Source organism: Rhincodon typus, chromosome 31 (assembly GCF_021869965.1).
Source record: "Rhincodon typus isolate 14 chromosome 31, sRhiTyp1.1, whole genome shotgun sequence".
Lineage (NCBI taxonomy): Eukaryota > Metazoa > Chordata > Chondrichthyes > Orectolobiformes > Rhincodontidae > Rhincodon > Rhincodon typus.
The window spans coordinates 11,444,330-11,468,251 of NC_063362.1; positions in this window are offsets into that span (position 1 = coordinate 11,444,330).

Below are 23,922 nucleotides of genomic sequence, written 5' to 3' on the forward strand. Positions count from 1 at the left end.
CAACCACACATAGCACACATTGGCTGTGTACTAAGCTGTCATATGATCAACAGGTTCCATTGCACCATGATGACGGAGTGTCCTGGTCAACATTAGTGAAACCATTCTTTTCTTGCATGATCAATCTTGGCAAAGGACAAGTGGGCAATATCCAGCGTCTGATTGAGAGGACCTTCTCAGCCTCTTATCTGCACTGTTACTTTCCATGGAATCCAGGTTCTGTGTCAGAAGGGTTTAGGTCAGTGAGATCTCCACGATTTGTACGGCCAGCAGCATTTGTTGCATTAGTTATTGCTACCCAGCAGGTCATTCCTTCCAGGGTTGCAGTAGACCTCTTCATACTGGATGCACTTCCTGGATTCACTCTAGGATTCTGCATCACTATCTGACTCCATCTTGAGTCATCATACACCGATGTTTCAGCTTCTGCAATAACATTGAGCAAGTTATTTGCCTCCGCATCATAATTTCTATCTTCTGAAGGGGCACCATCTGCGTTTTCAGGAAAATACAGACAGCACCTTCTGGATTTCTGATTTACCTGCAAGATATCCAGACATCAGAAGACACTATCAGCTTTGCAAATTCATGTTGTCAAGTACAGGCAGTTTTGCAATAATTACAATCACAAATATGAACTAAAATCCTAATGATCCCAGCTGATGTTAATATTGGACAAGTCAGATCCCAAAATAAAATCTGATCAGACACATCAGACTTTGGTCTTTTATTATATTAACTGACTGTCTTTCCTGAAATATAACACCACAAGGCTGCAGATTTGGTGTTAACAATTAAACAGAAGTTCATTAGTCAAAAATAGAAATAAAATAAAACACATCAAACCAAATATAAGAGTTTGAAAGATCTCAAATCACATGGCAAAACAAATCTACCTCCATCACTTTAGAGATAATTAAAACCCTGAGAAATTTTCTTCCCTCTCCGTTCTGTCGGTTTAACTTAACTGCTTCTTCTCAGTTGCATTCCTGTGAGCTAGGAGGCCTTTCCCTTGACTACTCACAGAACTGAGACATTTAGACTTTCTCAGCTTTGAATAACTAGTGTAGGTTTCTAACCAAACACTCCTGCATCTGGAAGTTTCAAAAACTGAGCTCTTGCAGTGAGGTAACTTTTTCCTTGAACTGCTATGAACAATCTTCTTTTCAAGGAGAGACTGCATTTAATTTCAGTCAGGTCTCCATAGAACTGAGCCAAAAGTTTTAAAACCATTTTTAAAGGAAGTCTTTCTCATCCTAGATTCTGTTAAAGTTAAAGGCTTAATGTTTCTCTCATCTGTTGTAAACCCCACAATATACACAAACATCCATTAACCCGTAGGGGTACTTGCGGACACCTTCTCTCTGACACATGCAGGTTTTAAGCCCATGGTTCTGGAAAGTCTGACCAACTTAGTTTTAATCTCTTCACAAAAAATGAACCAAGATCCACATATCACTAGCTTGAAATGCAAACTCTAAGCAAAATGATATTGATATAGATACATCACATCTTCCATCACTATATCACTGCCTTAGCTGACACTGATATCTCAATGCTATTAAACACAAGTGCTAAGTACCTGTCTGTATTTTTCTCAGCCGTTAGGAATGTTCTTTTATCAAAATGGTTGCTAATTAGGACATCTGATAATTTTATTTGTACAAATTCAGAATTCATAGTAACGCAGTAGTGTCTTGTTTCTCTTCCATCCCAAAGAATCCTTTTCTCACTAGTTCTCTTTGTGATTCTATGGCTGCTTCATTTTGGTCTTGGGAAAGACCACACAGACTGTCTGGGACTGTTGCCTCTGTGTAGCCAAGCCTTCAAATGTGTTCCTTCTGCTGCAGTGGGGATTGAATAGCTGTTCTCCTATCAGGATCTGCAAGGCTGCTGATTTCAGTTTCAGACACAGCAGTCTCTCTCTTTTTTTAATCACTTAGTGATTGACAGCTGCTCATTCCCTCCTAGAAGACCATTCTGACAGCCTCCCGAGAGTCATCTGTTCTCCGCTAATAGCTAATGCTTTGCATTCTTCCATTGTCACTGCTCGTTCTTTCACTGTGGTGGGTCAAAGGCTGATTTTTTTTTTCTCTCAACAAACCACTCCCTTGACTCCTCAAATGTCGTATCTTTTCAACATTCCTAACGGGAAGAAATAAGTCTTGGCCCAGTCTCTGAGCAGGTCTCTGAATAGAACATCAGCAGCCAACAATAGCAGAGAGGTTTATAGTTTGTACTGTTTAGGGCCTCCAAGTGCACCTGGATGGGAGAGCCTTTTGGCCTTGCTGTGAAAGTTATTGTTCTCTATGTCAACAGCCCTGTGCTTTAAATGGGACATACATCATCATTCTGATTATCTGAGAGGAAAGCAAAGGGCTTAATTCAGAGTTGAATCCCTTGGCTGAAACCTTAGCATTTAACCCAACCACTGGGCTTTGTATGATTTTCTTAATGGAATTTTATCCGCCTCTGTGCCGTCCTTTATGTTTCTTGCGTCTATATTTGGACAATGGAAAAAAGCAAAGCAGCCACAGTTCCCTACAGTTTCACATTCCCCATTGGGTATTTATGTATTGTGAAATAGAATCTATCATATTATTGTACTTTCTTAAAGTATAAATTTGGAATGGGTTGTAAGGGTTAAGGGGGGATCTTATAGGGACAGATATACAGAACACAAAGGTAACTGCTGCATCTTTTCTTTCACACGGCAAGTCCTTAAGAGATCAGAATTGGCAGGAGAGTTGTTACTTACATTTTAAGTGGTGTTACCAGCAGTATGAATTATTGTGAAAAGGATCCATATGAGGGCCACAGTACATTTCCTTTAAAAATCACAATAATTCTTCCATGGGCTGTGGACATTATTGGCAATGGGCACTAATTGCCTATCCCTACTGCTATTGAGATGGGGTGGTGAGCTGCCTTCTTGAACTGCTGCAGTCCCTCTGGTAGAGGTAAACCTACAGTGCTGTTGGGAAAGGAATGTTGTTCCAGTGTCGGTAGGATGGAAATTGTGGTGAGCAAGTGATTTTTGTTCTGAGCTTTGATCTGGCAGAGTTGGCGTATGGTGATATGTTGATTAGCACAACAATGTCATGAAGTGATATCATGGCAAGTCTTTGGCGCTCAAGCAAAGATTTGTGTAGAATTCTGCAGGACAAGGGGCATCTGCTATTATGCCAATGAATTGGAAAAGACATCAGTGATGCCTGCTGATGTGAAGCTTGAGTAGATTCAGCACAGAGTTAGCAAGGAAGAGGCTTAACTACAGACACTGCAATGCATCAGAGAGGGGGATCCAGTTTGTGGACCACTGGCAGTAGTGTGGGGGAAAGTGGGGGCTACACCTTTGGGATAATTTACACCTGAACCATGCTGCAGTCAGTGGCTTTGTGAACCAACAAAACTTGGGAACTGGAGAAGGTTTTAAACTAAAAGAGTGGAGGGCAAGGGATCAAATTCAGGAAGATGCGATATACCAAAGAGTAGAATCAAAGTAAAAGAGAACAACAGTAATATGGCAAATGAGGGTTACAGAATGACAGGAAGGGACAGAGAGAAATAAAATCTAGGAAAACAAAAAGGATAATAAAAAGAAAAACTTAAAGTCTCTATATCTGAAAGTACATAGCATTCATAACAAAGTAAATACTTTTTAAAAATTCATTCACAGGATGAGGGTATCACTGGCTAGGCCAGCATTTATTGCCCATCCCTAATTGCCCAGAGGGCAGTTAAAACTTAACCACATTGCTGAGGGACTGGAGTCACATGTAGGCCAGACCAGGTAAGGATAGCAGTTTCCTTCTCTCAAGGACATAGTGAATGAGTTTCTTTTTTTCTGACAATCAACAATGGATTCATTGTCGTGATTACACTCTTAATTCCAGATTTTTTTAAAAAAATGATTTAAAATCTGACAATTTGCCATTGTGGGATCCAAATCCAGGTCCCCAGAATGTTCCTGGGTGTCTGGATTAACTGTCCAGTGATAACACCACTAGGGCATCACCTTCCCTTGAACTGACAATGCACAGTTTGAGAAGGGCGGGAGGTAGTAAATAGGGAACAAAAGGCCAGTTAGCATAATGTCTGCCATGAAGAAGGTGTTAGAATCATTATACAAATTATAGCCAAGTGCTCAAGGTAATGAGAAAGAGTCAACGTGGATGCAACAAAGGAAAATCATTTTTGACCAATTTAATTGACTTATTTGAAAGGTTGATATGCATTACATATGTATATAGATGTAGTGTGCTCGGATTTTCAAAAGGCTTTTATGGTAGGGCGCCACATCAAAAATTAATGCAGAAGATAAAAGCTTATGATGTAGGGGTAAAACATTAGCAAGGATGGATGATTGGCTGTCTGGCAGAAAAGTATGCATAAATACTGTTTTGTCTGATTGGTAGAATGTGATGAGTGGGATCCCATAGGGGCCTGTGCTAAAGCTTCAACTTTTTACTATTTATGTCAATGATTTAGACAAGGGAAGCAAAGGCCAAGTCGCAAAATTTGCAGATGACATCAAGTTAACCAGTGAAATATGTTGTGAAAAAGACAAAAGAGTTTGCAGATAGATAATGATAGCTTGAGTGAATGGTCAAAAATCTGGTAGATGGAGTGTAATGTGGAAAAATGTACAATTGTTTACATTGTCAGGAATAATGATGAAGCAGTGGATATAGAGGAGATGATGAAATAGTATTATTGTCACTGGGATAATAATTCAGAAACCCAATCTGATATTTTGGGGACCCAGATTTGGGTCCCTCCATGGCAGATTGGATAATCCATCTTGGACTCCTCCAGTCATCCCCACCCATAGACACTTGTCTTCAGGCAGCCTGATATCACACTCCATGGTGATTCCAGACATGGTTAAAGGCATGAGATACTACAAACGTTATAGTCCCTGGGAACACTCCAGCAATAGTATTGAAGACATGACCTCCTGAACATGCCATACACCCTGGCCTAGCTGTTCCAGTACAGCTACAGCACTGGCATTTACCCAACAATGTGGAAAATTGCCCAAGTATCTCCTGTACACAAAAAGCAGGACAATGCCACTTTGGCCTATTATCACATCAGTCTACTGTCAGTCATCAATAAAGTCATGGAAGGTGTCATCAACACTATTATCAAGCAGCACTTACTTAGCAATAACCTGCTCTGAGACGCTTGGTTCGAGTTCAGTCAGGGCCACTCAGCTCCTGGCTTCATTACAGCCTTGGTTTAATCATCAATAAAATGAGCTGAACTCCAGAAGTGAGGTCAGAGTGACTGGCCTTGATATCAAGGCCATATTTGATTGAGTGTGGCATCAAGGATCTCTAGCAAAGTTGGAGTCAAAGCAATTCAGAGGGAAATCTCTGAAATCACTGGGATATTGGAGGGTTTGAGTCCTACCTAGCACAAAGGAAGACAGTCATAGTTGTTGGAGTCAGTTATCTTAGTTTCATGTCTGCAGTAGTTCCTCAGGTTAGTATCCTTGGCCCAACCATCTTCAGCTGCTTCATCAATGACCTTCCTTCCATCCTGAGGTCAGAGTGGGGATGTTCGCCAATGATTGCACAATATTCGGAACCATTACCAATTCCTCAGATACACTTGTCCATATCCAAATGCAGGAAGACCTGGCCAATATCCTGGTTTACGCTCACAAATGGCAAGTAACAATTGTATTAGATATGCGTCAGTCAATGACCATCTCCAAAATGAGATAGTCTAACTATTGTCCCTTGACATCAATGACTGAATGCTATGAGTTCTCATTGACCAGAAACTGAACTGGACTGCAATGAGCAACTCACATTCTGAGTCCCCCCAAAGCCTGTCCACCATCCTCAAAGCACAAGTCAGATGTGTAATGGAATACTTTCCACTTGCCTGGGTAAGTGCAGCTTGACCAAAATGCAAAGGTTTGACACCATCCAGGATAAAGAAGCACATTTGATTGTCATCACAACTACAAACATTCAGTCCCCCCACCAGCAATGTAGAGTAGCAGCAGTGTGTACCTTCTGCAAGATGAACTGCAGAAATTTACCAAAGCTCCTTAGATAGTGACATCCAAACCCCATGACCACTACCATTTAGAAGGACAAGGGCAGCATATATGGAAACACCACCATCTACAAGTTCCTCTCCAAGTAGCTCACCTATCTGACTTGGAAATATATCACCGTTCCTTCAATGTTTCTATGTCAAAATCATGATGCAGACTTCCCACTGGCATTGTAGGGAGTACCTACACCAAATGCACTGAAAGCAGCCCATCACCGCCTCTCAAAGACAATTAAAAATGGGAATTAAATGTTGGACCAATTAGTGATACCCAGATCCCATGAATGAGTAGTAGATGAAGAACAGCTGAGGAATTCCAAGGTGCAGAGGGACTTTGGTGTTCCAGTGCATAGTTCACAAAAAGTTAGTATGCATGTACAACACATGATCAAGAAGGTTCATGAGATGCTAACCATTATCATGAGAGGAAGTGAACATAAAAGTTAAGGTCTGATGTTTCAGTTGTAAAGGGGGTTGGTGAGACCATATCTTGATTACTGGACATAGTTTTGGTCTCATTATTTGATGAAGGGTGTAAATAAATAGGAAGTGGCTCAGAGGATCTTTCCTTGATTGATACCTAGAATAATATAGGGGAATTGAGTTTAAGAGACGTGAGGTTATGCTGCAGCTCTATAATATTCTGGTTAGACCACACTTGGAACATTGTGTTCCTATAATGGTCACCTCATTATAGGAAAGATGTAGAAACTTTAGAGAGGATGCAGAGGAGATTTACCAGGATGCTGCCTGGACTGGAGGACAGGTCTTATGAGGAAAGTTTGAGGGAGCTAGGGCTGTTTTCATTGGAGCGATGAAGGATGAGAAGTGACTTGATAGAGGTGTACAAGGTGATGAGAGGCATAGATAGAATGGATAGTCCAGAGACTTTTTCCCAGGGCGGAAATGACTATTACAAGGGGGCATAATTTTAAGGTGATTGGAGGAAGGTATAGGGGAGATGTCAGAGGTAGGTTCTTCACACAGAGAGTGGTGGGCGTGTGGAATGCGCTGTGGTAGTGGAGTCAGATACTTTAGAGACTTTTAAGTGACTCTTGGATAGGCACATGGAGGACAGTAAAATGTAGGGTATGCAGGGTAGATTGATCTTAGTAGGAGAATAGGTCAGCACAACATCATGGGCCGAAGGGCCTGTACTGTTGAGCGGGTTGACATATGAGGATAGTTTGGACAGACTGAGTTTGCTTTCACTGGCATTCAGAAGAGTGAGGGATAACCTGATTGAAGTGTGTAAGATCCCAAATAATCTTGGAAAGGTGATTATGGAAAGGGTGCCTTCTATTGTAGAGCAGTCCAGAACTAGGAACTATTTTAAAATTAGAGGTCAGCCTTCTAGGACAGAGACAGGAAGGAGTTTTTTTTTAAGAGGGTTGTGTGATTTTGTAATTCTCTGCTTCAGAAATGTTGGTTATTAAATATTTTTAATACAATGGTAGGTAGTCTTGTCAAGCAAGATTACAAAGGTTATCGGTGGTCGATGGAAATATACAAGTCGAAATATAAACCAAGATTTTTTTGAATGGTGAAGGAGTTATGATGGGTTTGAATGGTTCACTTCTGCTTCTGTTTAGTATGATCATATTGTGATGTAAAGTGTGTTATTTATTTATTTATTTTTGAGTTTGGATTTTTAAATTTAAACAAGTGGCATATGTTTTCTATGCACCTGAAAGTATTTTATGATTAACTTGTAAGTATTTCTGTAGCCATAATGATTTATTTTATAAAAAAACAGTCTGACAGAGGTTGTTTTAGAGGCTAATGGGGATATGTTTACACTGGCCAAACTTATGAGTGAACAAAATCGACAAGGTAGTGCATTATGTTTTCGGTTAGAGGTATCTGGATTGTTTTGGGAGGCTTAGAGTAGAAGCCCATAGCTTGGAAAAAGAAAGGTTTGTTTTAGTTTCAGTTTGGGTAATTCTGCAGAAGTCATGCATTTAGCTGGATGTATAAAGCAATTGTTCATGAGAATTGGGGAACGGTTCAGAATTGTTAAAAATAGGTTACATTTATGCAAGGAGTTTAATTTAAATGTTCCAGACTAGAAGTGTTTGGTCAAAACTCTGGAGAGTTTTTTTTTGTGAAGCTGAAACAGTCTAAAATCAGTAATAGGCTGAATCAAGGAAGAGGCTATCAGATTCTCATAACAAGGAAATGAAACTGCAGCTGTAATGGACCCAATGTGATAGAAAAGGAAATTCTGTTCAAGTTTGAATATTGCAATGGGATGTTGTTGGAATTAATAGGATTATGTTTTTGCCAAGTGTTTTGAAATTTTTGAATGTTTATTATGCATATTTTATGTACTTAATTTATGTTTTATCATTAAACATAAATCTGCAGTGCTGCTTGACATTTCATTGAAAGGCTACTTCATTAATACCCAAAAAAATCCATAACATGATCTATCAAGCCAGATCTTAGTCTGGGATCTGACTTGGACAGTTATAGCATCAGATGGGGGACATAATAAATGGATATTCTTAGAAGTAGCACTCAACCTGTAAGGTTCTGATAGTGGTCTCTCTGACTCACTTCACGTAAATAGTCATTAATGCCTGCTGTTCACCAGTATGTAGACTGAATCACTCCTCTTTACATACTCAGCATCATAGAATCCCTACAATGTGCAACCAGACCATTCAGCCCATCAAGTCCACCCTGACCCTCTGAAGAGCATCCCACCTGTACCCACTATCTACCCTATCCCTGTAAGTCTGCATTTCCAATGGCTAATCCACCTATCCTACACATCGTTGGACACTACAAGGAATTTAGTATGGCCCATCTACCTAGCCTACACATCTTTGGACTGTGGGAGGAAACTGGAGCGCCTGGAAGAAATCCACACAGACACGGGGAGAATGTACAAACGACACACAGACAGTTGCCCGTGGAATCAAACCCAGATCTCTGGCGCTGTGAGGCATTGACCGTGGCAGGATTTGAACTCAAAACCCCAGACCTTTAGCCTACAGCTCTGGATTACTAGCACAGTAACATAACCACTACACCATCACCTCCCTATCAGGTATGATCTCACTATGGGTACTAACATTAGCAGATCCCTTACTCCAGAAGTCTCCCCAGTCCAGGCCAGAGATGGTGGCAAACAGTCATAAACAGACCACAACATTGTTTTTCTCTGGTGCAGCAACTGGCTCTGCTGGTTTCATCATTACTACATCACCTTCAGACTTGTTTGTAAACTGGAGAGACCAAAATGCTCCTGTGTCCGATCAATAAAATGATTCAATGAAGTTATATCAAACTGGAGAATTGGCGTGCAACTGCGAGCCATGCAGAAGTCCTGGAAGTCTGTGGTAGCGAGAGAGATGGAGGACATCTACGGACATTAGTCAATCTTTTTGTTTACATGCCAAAGGACCATCTTCCCAAGAACTGTGCCCCCTCCTGACTCATACAGCATACCAACACTGCCATCAGAGGATGTGTTGAATTGCAGCCAAAGTTATTCAACCTCAGCTCAGCTGGTTAAAGCTGTACTGGTATTATCCTTTTCTCCACAGCTCCGGGACATCTCTATTTACAAAATGGATGACTCCAATATCCAGTCCTCAGCTGCCAACATTGCTTTTAAAGGTCACTTCATTACTTGCAAACTAGACAAGGGAGCTGCATTTTCCATCTTGACTGACTTCACTCCTTAGCTGGAACCTACTCTTTTGCAATCTTTGAGTATTAGTCTCCATAGCCCTGTAGTTATATCTTCAAAGATACGGGGTTAGAGAGAGCATCCTTTCCTACCGAGGCCAAGAAATTACAGAAAACCTTTTCAATATTCACAATCAAGGACTTTTACTTAAGTCAGAAGGTCTGCATTGATCTTCTCTCTAAGATCAATTAAATTCTTGGACAGGATGCTCTGGACAAATTCTGTAGAGTTTCCAGCTCTTACTGGGCGAAATTTTGAAGGGGAGGTGATGGCCTAGTGGTATTATCACTGGACTGTTAATCCAGAGACCTAGATAATATTCTGGGGATCGGGGTTTGAATCCCGCCAGGAGAGATGGTGGAATTTGAATTCAATAAAATATCTGGAATTGAGAATCCAATGATGACCATGAATCCATTGTCAGGAAAAAAAACTACCTGTTTCACTAATGCCCTTTAGGGAAGGAAACTGCCATCCTTACCTGGTCTGGCCTACATGCAACCCACAGCAATGTGGTTGACTCTTAACTGCCCCCGGGCAATTAGAAATGGGCAATGAATGCTACCTAGCCAGCGATGCCCTCATCCCGTTAATGAATAAAGAAAAACAAAATCTCCAAACAGCATTTCATGTTATATTGAAGCCAGTCTACTCCTCACATGGGAAAGTTTTCACACTTTCTCTTTCCCAAGGCTGATGACAAAGTTGATTCCACGTTACGCATGGAGTTCAGAAATGGTAATCTTCCCAAACTCTAATGTTTCATTGAGGATCTGTGCAAGTCAGACCCAGTTGAACACATGGGTGGAGAGTGAGTTCCACCCTATGGCATCAGCTGGCTAACTCAGACAAGATGGTGCCAACACCATGTGACTCCTTGTGAGTTCCCTACAGCAGATCTGACTCTAACATTTCTTTTAACTGTTAATAATGGGATCTTGCTAATGTTGATCTTGCTTAGCTCATGCCCTGTGCAATATAACCTGCATGCTTCTGTCTTTTTGATCTGTACATCCTTGCTTATTATGATCTGCCTCCACTGCTCATAAACAAAGCTTTTCACTGTACTTCGGTACATGTGACAATAAATCAATCAAGTCAATCAATCTACTTTGTGCCAAGTTTTGACAAAGCTTAGCCTTCACAAAATTGGATGCTGACAATGGGTTTGACAGCTCCCATCAAATGAAAAGTCCAAATTGTGCATCACCTTCATCACTCCTTTCATCAGATCTTGTTTCCGCCATAGATTATCAACCAGACAATTTTCAGCACACCAATGGCAGATATCCTTGAGGGTCTGAATGGATGCAACATGGATAGCATCCTCATCTGTGGTTCCATAATGCCAGAGCACAATCATTGTGCAAAGGCCATACTCCAATGTCTACAGGGCGCTGGCCTAACGTTTAACCATTAATGCAGGTTTTCTAAGGCTTTCATTCTGTGCCACATAATGGATGCATTAAGAATTACAGCAAACTCTCGTACAGAAGCAGTCAATTAGAATTTCTCAGCACTACATAATATTAACCATTTCCAATGGCCAATGGGCTTGATTAACCAGTTGGGCAAGATTTGATTGGTGCATGTCAACAAGCCACTCCATCAACTTTTGAATCAAGCCAAAGCCTGGTGCTGGGATTTACACCAATAATGGGCTCCCAATTTCATAAAAGGCTTGTTCATGTTTACATGCGCTGAGTCAAAATCTTGGAGCTATCTTACTTCCTGTCAGCACTGTGGATGTACTTCCAATGTAAAGATTGCAGTGGTTCAAAAAAGTTGCTCACACCCCCTTCTCCAGGGCAATTATGGATGGGCAATGAATACTGGCCTAACTAGCAATACTCACATTTCACAAATATACAAAAAAAACAAAGCAGTGAACATTCAGATGAGTACCATAAGGTAACTAAGCATTCCTGAAACTACAGCTGGCCATACTGTAACCAGAGATGGGAAGCATGTTGTAAGGGATAAATCTGAAAAGTGAGTAAAAATTGGAAACAGAAGTTGAGTAATAATTTATGCCATAACAAATATGAAACAGCACTAGTCAGTAATGTGAATTATATTATTTTTCTGTTTCCCAAAATCGATTTAGAATGCTGACTTGAAAATTCTGATGGTAATATTTATAAATACTACTTACCTGAAAATTTTGAATCTAGTGATATTTGAAATTTCTGAAAATTATACTTTCCAGGAAATGAATACTCCTACTCTTAAATTTTCATCGTACCCACCCACATTAAAAGATTCTCAGTGACAGCAACCTAATAATCTCACCTTATCACATCCTACCGTCATTATAAGACTGTGGTATAGTAATGCTGTCCACTTACATGCTGTTCTGTTGCATACCCACAGTTATTGAAGGGTACGTAATGTTAAATTTATCACCGCTTCCTTCCAAACTTGTAATACTGGGGCAGATTTTCGATTTGGAAGTTGGCCAGCAGTCATATTGTTGTCACCTGCTGAACACTCGTGTGCTGACAGCATCTGACTTTGCAAAGTCAGCTTCATTTTCATAGTGTAGATGATTTCACAGTTTATTTTCCTTCTCAGAAAGGGGCAGATATTGCATATTGGCAGCCACTAAAATCTGTTTACAAAGACTGATGGGTACATTTAAAGCTTTGGGGGAGATAAAAAACATTGATGGCAAGTTCAAAAGCTATTTTCTGTTATTTGTTCATGGGTTATGTGTATTGCTGATAAGGGCAGAATTTTTTTAGTGTATTTTGTGGGATGTGGGGGTCGCTGGCTGGTCAGCATTTGTTGCCCATCCCAAGTTGCGAGCTGCCTTCATGAACTGCTGCGGGTTGACCCACAATATCATTAGGGAGGAATTCCATGAATTGGACCCAGCGACAGTGAAGCAACAGTGATATATTTCCAAGTCATGATGGTGAGTAGCTTGGAGGGGAACTTGGAAGTGGTGGTGTTCCCAAATGTCTGCTGCCCTTGTCCTTCCAGATGGAAGTGGTTGTGGGTTTCGAAGATGCTGTCTGAGGATCTTTGTTGAATTTCTGCAGTGCATGTTCTAGATAGTCTACATTGCTGCTACTGAGCATCGGTGGTGGAGGGAGTAGATGTGGTGTCAATCAAGCGGGCTGCTTTGTCCTGGATGGTGTCAAGCTCCTTGAGTGTTGTTGGGGCTGCACTTATCCAAGCAAGTGGGGAATATTCCATCACACTCCTGACTTGTACCTTGTAGATGGTGGACAGGGCTTGGGGAGTCAGGAGGTGAGTTACTCACCGCAGTATTCTTAGCCTCTTACCTGGTCTTACAGTCATTGCATTTATGTGGTGAGCCCAGTTGAGTTTCTGATCAATGATAACTCCCAGCATGTTAATAGTAGGGGATACATGATGGTAACACCATTGAATGTCAAGGGGCAATGATTAGATTGTCTCTTATTGGTGATAGTCATTGCCTGGCATGTGTGTGGCACAAAAGTTACTTGTCACTTGTCAGCCCAAGCCTGGATATTGTCCGGATCTTGTTGCATGTGAACATGGACTGCTTCAGTATCTGAGGAGTCATGCATGGTGCTGAACATTGTACGATTGTTGGCGATCATCCCCACTACTGACCTTATGATGGAGGGAAGGTCATTGATGAAGCAGCTGAAGATGGTTGGGCCTAGGACACTACCCTGAGGAACTCCTGCAGAGATGTCTTGGAGCTGAGATTTATTACCCATCCTTAATTGTCCTAAAGAAGGTGGGGATGACCTGTCTTCTTAAACTGCGGCTGTTAGTATGGTGCAGGTACATCCATTGTGCCATTAGGTAGAGTTTCATAATTTAGAACCCATAATGATGAAGTAACAACATTTTTTCACTTTAGGATGGTGTGTAACTTGGAGGAGGACTTGCAGGTAATAGTGTCACATGTAGATGATATGTCTGTTTCAACCTCTGCAAGGGGTGTTTGGGTAAATATCGAAATAAATACAGAGGGGAGGAGCTAACTCTGTAGCAAGTGCTGTAGGTGCACAACACTCCAACCCTGGAGAATTGGATGTGGTGCCAGATGAGAATGTCATGCTTGCCCTTCTAGAGTGTCCTCCTCCGAGGGTGGTGTCACAAAAGCAAGCAACCAATAGTGCCACAGATAGTGCCAACATCACCATATTACCCATTGGCATGATTTCAGGAGACAATGCGGCTCTGTATTTGGTTGTTTGCAATTTCAAAACATTCAGGACTAGTTCTCCTGGTGCCTATAAATGTGAGATTGCACCATCTACTTTGCCTCTTAAGTTGTCCTGACCTACCTGGTATCCATCCTTCCCTTGTTTCTTCTCCTAGCTCTTCAGTGAAATATAAAGGGAGATTTACAATCAGAATCCCACTGTTCCAGCATGCCTGATGGTCCTCCTTCTCATTGAAACAGTCGGTAGCCATTTCTGTGATTAGCTGTGAGCTGCAAATATTTACATATATAGGCATGACTAAAATTATAAGTACAGCAGGGATCAGACATTTGGCTCAAAGGCTAAGTGGAAACAAGAAAGAAGTGAACAAAAATGAAATAAGAAGAGTTTGGAAAAGCCTCTCAAAAAGTTGCTGATAATTTGCTTTAAGTCTATTTGAACACAATTTTCTAAACAGCACATGCTGCATGTTTGCTGAATATGGATGGATACACGATGGTTCTTTACTGATATTTGTGAAATTGCACCAAAGTCTATGAGATCAAGGCTAATTTTTATACAATTAACTGAAGACCTCTGGCAGTGGATCTCACTGGAAAGCCCAACTAGAAAATAGCTGCTGGATCTCTATCCACTTTACATCTGTTATTCAAATATAACCAATCAGAAAAGTGCTCCAACTATATTATACACTCCCTCTCTCATTAAAAAGCTCTCAGCTATAATATTACCTTTGTTACAAACTACTGGGCTATGCCCACATCTCTTAAACCTTCGTACTTACAGTGGATTTTTTCATTATCCACTTCAATAGATTAAATGATTGGAAACCTGAGCAGGGGTTTCTTCAACGCATACTGTATTACAGCTCCAGTCCTTGTGAATGCCATCAGAAAAATGCTAGTTCACCAAAACACTGGTGCAAACTGTAGCAGGGCTTCTGTATTTCATACAAGGTATAGTTATTCTGTTTAGTCAATCAGCTATGACAGCATGCATTATAACAGAAATATGTTATAGGTGGATCTCGCATTTCAGCGGCCAACATGATAAGCAGACCTACAGCACAAAATGGCAAATCTCCTCTGGGTCTGAAATTATGCAGCGCAATTTGGCAATAGTGTACAATATATGGATTAAAGTACACTGCCTTGAATGAGCTTTTTATGTCAGTTTGGTTTATTTAACATAACAGCATAAGAAACAGGAGTAGGAAGAGGTCATTTAGTGCCTCAAGACTGTTCTATTATTCAATAATTTCCTAGCTGATCTGATTATGGCCTTAACTCCACTTTTCTGCCTGTCCTCTATAACCTTTGACTCCATTTTAGATCAAAAATCTGTCTAACTCAGCCTTGAATATATTCAATGACCTAGTCGCTACTGCTGTCTATGGTAGAAAATTCCAAAGATTAACCATGCTCTGAGAGAAGAAATTTCTCCTCAACTCTACCATAAATGAGATACTTCTGATTTTGAAACCGTACCACCTAGTCCTAGATTTCTCCAAAAAAGAAATGTTCTCTCAATGTCTATGCTGTACCATAACTCCCTACTCCCCAACCTCTTTTTTTTTGTTTCAGTAAGATCACTTCTCATTCTTCTAAACTCCATTGGGTATATTTCCAGCTTACTCATCTGGTAATACACTTTCCCCTCAGTTAGACTCTTAAATTGCTCAGCTGGTGATATTCTTTCCTCCAAGTTAGATATTTATGAGTTCAATCCTCATTAGAGAGGATGAGGAAAACATTGTCATGGTGCATTTTCGGGCATGGTTTCATGATTTGTGATCATCCCACATCCTGCCCATTGAGGCAGCAAGCTTGTAATTTTAGTCATGCCTATTTATGTAAATAATTACAGCTCACAGCTAATCACAGAAATGGCTCCTGACTGTTTCAATACTGAGAAGGTGGACCATCAGACATGCTGGCATATGCTTCAACTCACTTTTACATTGTAAAGGCAGCCTGCTCCTCATGAAGGGGAAGTGAATTCATTATTCAGTAGTTACTGCGCACATTGGACTGAAATTTACATCGCGTCTAGTGGTTCTGCCCCTCATCTAAAAGTCATGGGGAAGATCGACTCGCTTTGGCAGGTTGCATGGTATCTATTAAACAGTTGATGGCTCTTTAATTGTTTAGATATGTCTGTTTAGCCAAAGGACCTCTTTGTGGGTCTGCTCCTGGGCCACTAACAGGTTCAGGCAGTGGACAATGGAAGATGCCATAGTTGCCGATTGCCTGCCTCGCTGTTGGGGCTACATTCATGCCCAGGTGTCATTGGACAGAGAGCACATGGTGTCCACTGATACTCTCAATGTTTTTAGAGAAAGGTGGGCACTGGGGTGGGAGGAGTACATTAGCTTCGCCTCCAACTCCATTTTGATTTAATCCCCTCCCCCTCTCCTTTTGATGCTATTGCACCATCTTCAATGGGCTTTGCAGGTGAATTAATTAATTGGAACTCAGGTGATTTAGTGGCGGCGGTTGAGAGATGAAAGTTGCCACGAGTGATTTGCTCTTGGGAAGAAAGCTGTTCGGTTATGTGTTACAATATTTCCAGACCTTCAACAAGGGGAAGTCCTGCTTCAGAGAGATGTGAGCCAATCAAGGAGTCAACAACTCTCACTTCCCAACTGTGCCGCATGGAGCAACTGAAATGAAGGTGAAAAGAAGCCATTCAACATCAGAGCTGGGATGTGATGCTTCTTGTGTTATGGAACAGTACATTATTTATAGTATAGAGTCATACAGCATGGAAGAGACCCAACCTTTCGGTCCAATCAGTCCATGTCAAACATAATCTCAAACTAAAATGGTTCCTGGCCTTATCAAAGTGTTTTTTTAAAATGTTGAAACTGTGCCCACATCCACCACTTCCTCAGAAAGTTCATTCCACACATGAACCACCCTCTGTAAAAAAATTGCCCCTCATGTCTTTTTTAAATATCTCTCCTCTTGCCTTAACTTTATGCATTGTCATAGCAAGTACCCTAATATTTCAGGAGAAGCCGCCGTTTGGTAATATATTATTACATTGATTTATTAAGACATGATCAAACTCTTCGGACATGTTAACTTCGTTCCTGACTTTTCAGCAAGACAGAGTTGGACACGTACTTTAATGGTGAAAGTTATTTTGATTGTTCAATTTTCTGTTGGATGGTTTTGGTCTATAAACACTTGAAAACAAAATGGTTTGCATTGTCCCTCCATATTCATTATAAATATGTACCATTAAAACATTGGGTAAAAAATGTATTTATAGTCAGTAGGAGGGGCAGAAAGGTCTGAATTCAATTAGAACCCTCACAATGATGGAAAAAAAATTGTAATTAAAAAACCTCACCTAATTTTTTTTAGGTAGACGTTACATTTCTAGCACATATTGCAGCTTATCATGTCGCCATACTGATTTGAAAAATTAGTTTGTTAGAGCTTGGAATAAAGAATGCAATGCCTATCATGTAGAGGTGGTGGCGTGGTATCACCTGGGTTATAATCCAGAGGCCTACGCTACTGCCCTGGAGGAATGGGTTGAAATCCCATCAAACAGCCGGTTCAGCAATTAAATCTGATAACAATGGGCTGAGTTTTCCCAGCTCTCTGAATGACAAGGGAGGTCAGTTAGGAAAATATGGCAAGATCAGAAAGATGAGATTTTCAATGGCAAGGACTTTGAGCAGGAGGAATATCACCTTCAGCATGATAGAGCAGTGTGACGTCAGACACAATAAACCAGACAGGGCATAACTAACACCTGCTTCCAATAGATGTGAACTGGCTGAAGTTATTGTTTATTGGGTGTAAATTTGTTGCTGTTTTTCCCCAGAAGCAAATGTACCTCTGTTTGTGTTTTTGTTCAATTTTCCTGTTGTTCAATAATAGTTAACATTTTCAACTGTTTGAAGCTTTTACAACACATGAAAGATGTACAGGTTACCTGTAGCCTGTTTCTTGTAGCTTCGGTTGCAATGACAGTCCATATCAGATAGTCAATGGTGTAAAGGAGCAATAAGATTATGAATGTGGGCTTCTATTTCCAATGAAGAGTCACCAGTGCCACCTATCTACCCTCAGAAGCTGTTCTTTTTCATTTCCCTTCCACAACATGCACTGCGATGGGTTATTTGTGGCTGGCGGTGATTGAGCTAGTGCAAAGTTGGACTTTAAATAAGGCGCTGGCAGTGAAAATCTGAGAGTCGCAACAGTGGCATATACATCCACTTCTGATAAGCACGCAATAGCTTAACACAGTGCCATGGAGGTATGGTGCATATGAAATGAGGTGCTCAGTGGAGAATTATGTTACTTATTGTATATACCCATCCATTTCACTTACGTCTTTAGGCAAAGAAACCTGCAATGTGGTTGCCTGGCAAATTAATTACTTGTACCTAACCTTTCATACACCATTCAGCTGAGGAATCAACACTTCTCCATGTTGAATACCACTTGGAAGAAGCTCTGTGGCTGGAAAGAGCACAGCATGTACTGATTGTCAGAGACTTTAATGTCAATCACCAGTAAGAGCTGTCAGGAAAAAGCAGTCCACTTGATTGGCAAATCCTCCATTACCTTCAGCATTCGCTCCCTCCACCACCACTGCATAACGGCAGCAGACTGTGCTATCTGCAGCATCAATTATAGCAACTCACCAAACCTGCATACCTTTCAAACCTGCAATCTCTATCATTTAGAAGGATAGGGGCAGCAGAGGTGTGGAAACACCACCATCAGCAAGTTCACCTCCAAACGACACACCATCCAGTCATGGAACTGTATCACCACTCCTTCACTATTATTGGGTCAAATCCCTCCCAACATCATTGTGTGTGTACCTACACTACATGGACAGCATCAGTTCACAAAAGCAGCTCACTACTTCCATTTCAAAGGCAATTATAGATAAATAAAAGTTGGCTTTGCCAACAATTCCTGCATCCCATGAACAAATATTTTAAATTACGTTATTAAAAGTCCTAAATGGACCCATCTGAATTGTTCATAACGTGCCATTGTATTTTCTCACTGAGTCCTGATTGAATCTGTTTGGCTGTGTTTCCGTAAAGGGTTCAAAGATCCATATAGCTAAATCAGGTTCAGTTCTAATATGTTCAAGTTTTCCAGTGGGCTTTACATCCTGTCTATTTGGAAACGATTTTTGTTTGAATTGGGCACTGTTCCATTTTTAGTTCCATTTTTAATTTCTGTATGCACTCCATTCTGCCTATTGTATTCAGATATACCTGACTCTATCCCACATATAGGGTCTGTTCTGATTCAAATGACCCATTGAGGTAAATATTTTTTCAAGAAATTGAGAACAGATGCATTGGCTCTAACCTCATGTCGTGATGCCAAACAGCGTACAGAGGGGTAGGGAAATCTGAGATTCCCTTAGAATCACTATCATTTTTGAGACTCACAATTTAGATTACTCAGTCATGGTAAGTGTTATGTTTTCTCTTCCACAGTTGGGCGATAGATTTCTAAGAACAAGTACTGGACAGCACTATTTAACAGAATTCTTGGAATGTAGACTGGCTGGGATATTTTCTACTTTTACGAAAGGTAGATTTTTCCTATTAAAACTGTTTTACTGCTGCCTTTCAAGAAGCACAATATTAAGAAAGACTTGTGTTCATATAACATCTTTCATGATTACAGGTCATCTCAAAACACTTTACAGCCAATTAAGCACTTTTGAAGCTTGTTCTTTTTTGTAATGTAGATGCCGTGTCAACCAATTTACACACAGCAAAATCCCACAAACAGCAATGTGATAATCAGCAGACAATCTGTTCTTGTGAATTTGACACAGGGACAAATATTGACCAGGCCACTAGAAAGAATGGTCTTGGTCTTTTTCAGAATATACCTTTTACAGCCACCTCACTGGGGAGACAGGACATCAGTTTTAAGTCTTATCTGGAAAAGGGAACCTTATATTGTAAAGATATATAGATTCAAGAGGCAGCACCAGAATTCCAATGAGAAAAATTACATTTGCTTAGTGCCTTTTCACATAGAAAAACACCCTAAGGTCCCCTCTTTTTCTAAAAAAAAAGAAGATAATGTGTGTTCAGGCAAGAGTAGTAGACGCAATAGTTTCACTCGAAACTAACAACTGATGGTGATATTAACCAAGGGTCACCACATCTCAGGCGAAAAGGTGTGGCTGAGGAGGCAGTATCTTCATGGAGGCTTCAGCTCATGTCGTAATTAAACCTATGCTGTCACTTTGCATTATAAACCAGCCAACTAACCAATTGATCTACAGTCAACCAAGAGTGAGCCATAGCAAAGACTTAGCTCTGTGAGAAAGGGTGTAGCAGAAACAAAGTATGATCTCACTCTTAGTGACAAAAAGGCTATGAGACTCTATCACTTGCTGGTGGACATGAGGTTGGAGAGGAGAAGGAAAAGAAATTTAAAACAATGTCTCATTCTGAAGGAAAACAGGTGAGTGCTGTTTTATCCTTCCACAATGATACTAAATTTCACTGATGATAGCAAGCCCAATAATACATGATGTGCTTCACTCATATGGCAATAAAATGTTAAACCACCTGCTCTTCAGATGCACTAAAGTCTGTGCTGCTTGGATTTAATGGAGCAAAAATGGGCTCTACATCAAGGGAAATTACTGGGCTGGCAGGGAATTAGGGTTATCAATCGGGATAAAGACATCAAAGACAATGATGAAAAATTGGTTGATGAGCCTAGCAACTGCAGAAATAATTTGCTAAATTGAGGACCGTATAACAGAGTCAGACGTTTAAAACCAGTTGTATGGGAGTAGGGGTGAACTTTTATCCCCCCTTGTAAATATTGTGAGAAATGAAATTTGGAGAGTTTATGGGTAATGAGGCAAACAAAGAAATGGTTAGATTAAAAATGGTACTGTCTTCGGTTGTATTAATGAATGTTTGTTCTTTTGACCCAATTATACTCTTAGAGAGAAATTTAAACCCACAAAATGGTTAGGATTAAGACCATAAAATGATGAGAAATACGAACAGGAGTAGGTTGCTTGGCTCCATGAGCCAGCTCCACCATTCAATAGGATCATGGCTGCTTCAAACTCTTCATGTGTACTTTCCTGCCCTTCCACTGAATTTGACATTGGTAGTGGAGAAGATGCTAGAATCTATTATCAAGGACTTTATAACATAACACTTAGAAAATAGTGGTAGAATAATGCACTGGATTTACAAAAGGGAAATCATGCTTGACAAATCTGCTGGAATTCTTTAAAGGATGTAGCGAGTAAGGTTAATCAGGGAGTTCGTAGATGTGGTTATTTGGACTTTCAGAAGGTTTTTCAACAAAGTTTCACATGAGAGATTAACGTGTAAACCTAAAGCTTATGGAATTTTGGTGATGTATTGAGATGGATAGGAAGAGTAGGAATAAATTGATCTTTTTCTGAATGGCAGGCAGTGACTAGTGACTATATTAGTGATTAGATGAGGAACGAAATGTAATATCTCATGATGACTCAAAGCTGGGTGGGAGGGTGAGCTGTGAGGAGGATGCAGAGATGATGCAGTATGATTTGGACAAGCTGAGCGAGTCGGCAAATGCATGGGAGATGCAGTATAGTGTGGATAAATGCGTGATTATACCACTTTGTAAAATAGGAAGGCAGATTATTATTTGAATGGCTGTAAATTGAGAGAGAAGGGAATGTTCAACAAGACCTGGGTGTCCTCGTGCACCAGTTGCTGAAAACTAATGTGCAGGTGCAGCACACAGTTTGCTTTCTTTACTATCTGTTCACCTTCACAGCAAGAGAAGTACATGGCATTGGTGAGACCACATCTTGAATATTGTGTGCAGTTTCGGTCTCCTTATCTGCCGAAGGATATACCTGCTACAGAGGGAACGTGGACAAGGTTTACCAAATTGATTCTTGGAAAGCAGGACTGACGTATGAGGAGAGATTGAGTCAGTTAGGATTGAATCCACTGGAATTTAGAAGAATGAGGGAGGATTGCATAGAAATTTATAAAATTCTAACAGGAATAGACAGGTTAGATGCAGGAAGGATGTTCCCAATGGTGAGGGAGTCCAGAACAAAGGTTATATAATAAGATAAAGGATAAACCTTTTGGGACTGAGATGAGGAGAAATTTCTTCACCCAGAGAATGATGAGCCTATGGAATTCATTACCACAGAAAGTGGTTGAGGCAAAAACATTATGTGTTTTTAAGAAGATATAGCTCTTGTGGCTAAAAGGTTCAAGGGATATGGAGGGGGGGAGCACAGGTTTTAGACTATTGATTTCTATGATCAGCCATGTTCATGTTCAATGGCGGAGGCAGCTCAAACAGTCGAATGGCCTACTCCTGCTCCTATCCCCTATGTTTCTTTGTAAGTTTCCCTGTAACCCTTGATTCCCCAACTGATCAAGAATCTATCTATCTCAACCCAAATATACCCCAGGACTCTACCCCTACACCTCTCTGTGACAAGGAGCTCCAAAGACTCAAATTTCTGAGGGAAAAAATCCTCCCCAACTTAGTTTTAATTGGCTGGATGATCCCAAACTAACCTGCCTCATTCCCATTTCCTTCTGGTTATATTGGAATGGAAAGAGGGCTAGGCATTTAAAATGCTTCCTGGAGGTGAGTCCTCATTTAAATATTTTAGAGAAGTTTCTCGTCTTCAGACTTGTCTGGCCCAGGTCATCAAGTCAGCACTGGAGAGGGTACATTCAACTCTAATTGTGTAGAATCTGCCCACTTTCCATTTTGCGCACCTTCTGATACTAGCTTCAGCAGTGAATCAGGGTCATAGACCAACTACCAAACACAATTCCATTACAGCCAAATACCCTTTTCTCAGCATAAACTGAAATGCCAGGCCTTGAGGTCTATCATCAGTTCATTCAGTTTGGCTGCTTTAAATGGAGCCGTCAAACTCAACTACACAGCTTCATCCCACCAGCAGTGCTAATTCAGAACTCCCTACCCTCCAGCCAAAATAACCCTCTTCCTTCAAATCCAACAGATTGACCCACTCCCTCAACCATATTAACCCCCTTAACAATGTTCACTCCCCACTCAGTCCCTGACAATGTTCCGTTCCTACCACCGGCCTACTTTACCCCATGGAATTACACCAACCAAAGCCAACTGCCCCATCCCCAACTCATCCCAACAACTCAGACTGTTCCAACACCAGGTGGACAGAAGTCAGGAATTCCAGGAGAGTTAGGAGTTGGCATGGGCACTGTCCATCGGTAGGAAGGAAGGGATGTGGTGAGCAGTGCTTGAAGTGTGAAGGGCGGGCAGGGACAATTATTTGCAGGAGAGAGAGGTGTACATTGCTGGAAGGGTTGATAGGCACTCCAAAAGAAGTAAACACTGCCAGAAGATGGGGATAAACATTGTTAGGAAATAGAAGACAGCATGGGGATTGGGGGTAGGGCTAGTGTTCGTGGGGGGTGGGGTGCTTATCATTGCTTTTGTGGCAAAGAGACAGGTAAGTAAAAATTGCTGGGAGAGGGACAAACATTGTCAGGAGGGGACTGAACAATTCTGAATAGAAGGACATGGAGGGTGTGAACATTGTCAGGATAGACAGCGAAAATGGCTAGAGATGGACAAGGGAGTTGGATATTGTCAGGAGTGTGACTGGATATTGCTATGACTGCTGGAGGGTTTTGACATACCATTTGGTTTACTTGGACTTTCATTGTGTTGAAACCAGTCTGGAAAGCTTGAAATAAATCTATATTTTTAAAAAACTGTGTAAATATAGTGCAATCAGTCTTAGAATCTCTACAGTGTGAAAGTAGCCATTCAGCCCATCGAGTCCACACTAACCCTCCAAAGAGTATCCCACCCAGACCTAACTCTCTAACTCTGGATTTCCAATGGCTAATCCACCTAACCTACACTTCCCTTGATACTGAGGTAATTTAGCATGGCCAATCCACCTAATCGGCACATCTTT